At 47.0% G+C, this 4,839-nt stretch overlaps 1 pseudogene; it reads right to left on the bottom strand.

Annotated features, from left to right (window-relative positions):
* Window positions 1-1,736: 1,736 nt before the first annotated feature.
* On the bottom strand, window positions 1,737-3,849 carry LOC114511460 (annotated as a pseudogene).
* Window positions 3,850-4,839: the final 990 nt, after the last annotated feature.

Here is a 4,839-nt window from a genome sequence, read left to right as displayed (position 1 = left end):
ACCTCTCTGCCCCATTGTGTTCCAGCCTCTGCTCACATGTCATCTCCACAGACAGGCCTTCGCTGACCACTCTATCTGAAATAGCCCCAATCCACCTCTATCCTGATCCCTCCTGCAACTCTGATGTATTCGTGTTGGTTGTACTTGTTTCAGTAGCATAACAGATGTGGGTTTGCCTGTTTCTGTTCTGCTTACACCAAGAGCTAATGTTCCACGATGGCAGGACATGGTTTTGTTCACAGCTGTGTCCTCAGCACCATGGACAGTGCCCAGCACAGCCAGAACTCCCACAATTTTCTGCTGAAATACGTTTGGACAAAAATGAATGGATGTGACTGGACCTAATGTCACTGGCTGCAGGCAAAGGGAGCCCTGTCTGTTGTGAAAACGAACTGGCTTAGAGGCTTGACCACAAGGGGCCATCTGCCACTTTTGGACTGACACTCCCTTCAGGGGTCTTCCTCGGTGGAGAAGAAACCAGCAGGAGCTGGAGGAGGAAGAGGCTTCTTGGAGAGAGGCATACAAGAAATAAAAATGGAACATTATCGAAAATGCTCCGGGTTCTTCCCAGGGTGCCAGTGTGCACAGCCCACATCAGGACCATTTTCTCTGGTGCCCGAAACCACATCACCGCGCTGTGCTGGGAAGGAGCAGAATACTGGGCCCCTCCTCCAGGCACACACCTGCCCGTGCAAGCCCTTCCAAAGCGAGACTTTCTCTCCCCTCCTCTGGGCTCCTCCCACTCCCCAGAGATAACCTCTGCTCTCAGCTGGTTTCTGTGACACATTTTCTTCAAAACAACATGAAATACAGGATCTCTGAGTTGTGATCTCCAAAACGTGATTTGGCAAGGAGTAATGAAGAGCAGAGAAAGCCTTAGTTGCCTTAAGGTTCTGCAGTGATGTACACACGAAAGTGCTGACATAGGGAAAAAGGCATCAATAAAGAAAATGGAACTTCGTAAGTAATTAAATATAATATGGAACAGATGAGATCTTTTAGTTTCACAAATAAGGGTGTGTACACAAATCTATCAGAGGAAAATGCCTAATTTTATAGATCTTATCAAGAAAAATACATTAGAATATGTGTCTTTCCATTAAGAAGGAAAATAACACCTAAGCAACACTGTTTGTCAGAAATATTGAGATTCCAAAAGAAAACATTGGCCAGAAAATACTAGCATTATTTTCAATAAGAGAGAAAACATTTTTCATTACAAAAATAATTTTTATTGTTTCTCATTTTCCAGAAGTACACAAACATTACATTTATGCTTGAAGAATTCACATGTGTATAGCCACCGCTCACAACCAGAGATCGGCCATTTACACATTTCAAGAATGTTCTCTCATTCCCCATGCTGGTCAGCAACTCCACCCAGATTTAATACTATGTGATTTTTAAGTATCTTTTCAGATTTACTTCTGTGCACATACATATGTGCATTTATTTTTCCAAACATACGATCACACTATGCATCCCATCTCTAATGGTGTCTTGATGTCACTGGGATCTGCAGCTTCCCTGGTGTGCACATAGGCCTGTGTCATTAAAACCCCACAGTTTCCCACTGGATAAATACACCAAAATTTATTAAATTTCCTGTTGCTGGACATTTTCGTTTCGCTAATATTTAGACAATGTAAACCATGCCTAAAACAACATCTTTGTACTTCTCTGTAGTATATGTAATTATTTCCTTAGGAGAAAGCCCTAAAAATTTACCGCAAGGTCTAAGAGGTTGTGAGCAAGTTCAAGGCTTCATGGCACTGCGCTGGAGGAGTCTCCGTCACATCCTGCTCCCAGACAAGCTGCTCCCAGGAGCCCGTGCCCCGCCTGCAGCTTTCAGCACCAGTGAAACGGCCAGGACGTCCCACTCAACACACCTGCCCAGTCGGGGGCCTTTGGGTCATTGGGCAGCTGAGGCAGGACCTGGAATTCAAATATTCTCTTGGCACCACAGGGGCAATCTGCACTAGCCTTTCCTTGAGGGATACTGTCACCAGGGATCCAGATGGGGGCAATCCCTCTGACGTATCTGAGAGTCTCTTTTGGTTAAAGGACTATTTAAATGTCACACTTCTGGAAGGGTGTGTCTTCCCCGACTCATGATTTGCCCTGGAACCCAGCCAGCACTTCCTCATGAGCTTCACCCACACTCCCGATAGGTAATCTCTGACTCATCTTCTGTTTGCAAAAACTCAGGTGTAATCTCATCTTCTGTTTCTGCGACGATTTCAAGTTCTGGAAACAGGAAGTTATGGACTGGAACTGTATTGTCCAAATTATCCGATTGTGTACAGTCCTGCTTATGTATGATCTCCGGTCCGCAGCCTGGTGCCTGTTACTGCAGTAACGCGGCTGGTGGCATCCAGAGCGTGTCTGGGGCCTAAGCAGCTGCAAACCCCGCGGAGATGAGCCGCAGACCTGAGCTGGAGGCGCGTGGATTCTCCCATCTCTGCAGGGCGGGGCCCTAAGAAGGCGGCTCATTTGAGTAAAAGTAAAAGTAATTTTTCCTGGGTTGCTGATTTCTAAAAACTCTCGGGGCTGTTCAGCAGGTGGAGCCGAAAGTATACAGAGGTGAGGTGAGGCGAGGCAGGGGCGTGAACAACTAACTGCAGTGAGCCCGCCAGCTGTGCCCGCGGGTTAGCCAAACCGCACCCAGCTGGTGGGAACTGCTCGTTGCGCTATTCCCGCCACCGCCCTCCCCCTCCTCTGCCCATGGCCAGGTTTATTGTATTCTGAGACTGATTGTAGATTAAATGTTTTATCCGTGATCTCAGGGTTTGTTCTCTTCAGTTCTGACCTTACTTATTCATGTAATGTTCTGTCTGAGAGACACGGGGGCCCAGGTGGAAGCAGCGGACCGGACCGGCCTGTGCTCGCTGCTGCGGCCCATTCCCGGTTCTGAGTTCACACCCGGTACTGCTCTAGTGCGCCTCCCAGGGGTGTGCGCGTTGTTTGCGGTGCGGGGCTGGAGCGAGTAAGGCTTCTATGAGCATTCTTGTGCGTATCTTTTGATGAGCCCACGTACATATTCCCTCAGACGCATGTCCCAGTTCACAGGGCAGCCGTGTGCTCGCCCCCACGGATAAAACACGTCTCCGCAGTGGCCGGAGCAGGTCTCACCCCCCGAGTCCCAGGGGCAGCAGCACCCTCGCCGACCCGCGGGGCTGCCACGCTGCTCGTTCAAACCCAGCTGAGGGGTGAACGGTGGTACGACCTCGGGTTCCTCTGACGGTCCGTGTCCGAAGTTGTGCGTGTTTTCCTCTGCCCACTGACTACGTGGATATCCTCACATCTGAAGTGTCTGTTCTTTTCTATTATTAAAAATTGATTGCCCTGGCTGGTGTGGGTCAGTGGCTTTAGTGCCTATCTGTGAACCAAAGGGTCGCTAGTTCGATTCCCAGTCAGGGCGCATGCCTGAGTTGCAGGCTAGGTCCCCGGTTGGGGCCATGTGAGAGGCAACCATGCATTAATGTTTCTCTCCTTCCCTTCCCCTCTCTAATAAACAAACAAACAAACAAAATCTTTTAAAAAACAAAAATGGATTGTTCTTTTTCTTATGGTGCTGTACTCTGGACATGGTGTTTCTGTCTGTAGCTCATCTCTCCTCTCTGACACAGCTTGTGTCTTACCTTCTCCCACTCTTTGTGTTGGTTTGTTTTATGAACAGAAGATCTTGATTTTAATGAAGTCCAATTTATCAATTGATTGATTTGGGGGTTTGTTTTTTATGGCTAGTGCTTTTTGTGTCCTTTAAAGGGTTTTGTGTTTAATCTCACTTCCTATGTTTCTTTCTGGGAGATCTATGGTCTCACCATTCACATTAGTCCTGTAACCCATTTTGAATTCTTATTTGTATTTGCTGTGAGGTGGTTCATTTTCCACATGGATGTTTCATTACCGGGCACTGTGTGGAGAAAGACCATTCTTCTCCATGTAGTTGCAGTGGTGTCTTTTGGGAAATTAAGTGGCCGCATATGTGTGGGTCTGTCTGGGCTCTCTGCCTGGTCCCTTAGATTGTCTGTCCTTAAACCAACATCAAACTGTTTTATTACTGTTATCTTACACATAAGCATTATTCTCCCAGGTAAAATTATATGGTTATTCCAGGTCCTTTGACAATATCCAGCAAGTAAATCTGCAACAACAACAAAAAATGAAGATAATATGTTAGGAGTTTGAGTTTGATTTTGATTGAAATGAATCTATGCATCACCTGGGGAGAATTTACATCTTAGAATATTGAGACATCCAATCCAGGAACATGTAAAAGGTCTGAATTCATTTCGATATTCTTTAGTTTATTTCAGCTGTGTTTTGAAGTTGTCACCATGAAGACCTTGCACACCTGTATCAAGTTGACTCCTGTGTATTTGGTCTTTCCTGGCCCTTTTCTATCCAATTGCATCAAGGTTACCTCCACTTGGGCCCCAGACGTGGCTGCTGACGTCGGCGTCAGTGAGCAGAGAGCATCTGCCCTGTGCAGGGCCCTGCGCTGGATGCAGAGTGCAGAGTGAATATGGGGCAGCTAGGGCTGAGTCTAGTGCAGGGGACAGGTGTTAGGGGATAAGTATTGAACCATTTTTTTAAGATATAAGATTGTTTTTATTTATTTATTTTTAGAGATAGAGGAAGGGGGGAGAAAGAGAGGGAGAGAAACATCTCCTGGTTGCCTCTCACATGTGCCCCGATCAGGGACCAAACCCACAACCCAGGTGTGTTGCCCTGGCTAGGAATCAAACCAGTGACTCCTGTCTTTGCAGGACACTCCCCAACCAATGGAGCCACACCAGCTGCAAGTCTCTGGGGACCCTTCATGTTCAGAAATTC

The sequence above is a fragment of the Phyllostomus discolor genome, chromosome 12 (genome assembly GCF_004126475.2).
Source record: "Phyllostomus discolor isolate MPI-MPIP mPhyDis1 chromosome 12, mPhyDis1.pri.v3, whole genome shotgun sequence".
NCBI lineage: Eukaryota > Metazoa > Chordata > Mammalia > Chiroptera > Phyllostomidae > Phyllostomus > Phyllostomus discolor.
Note: the sequence above shows the minus strand (reverse complement) of the source record. Positions and strands in the feature narration are given on the sequence as shown.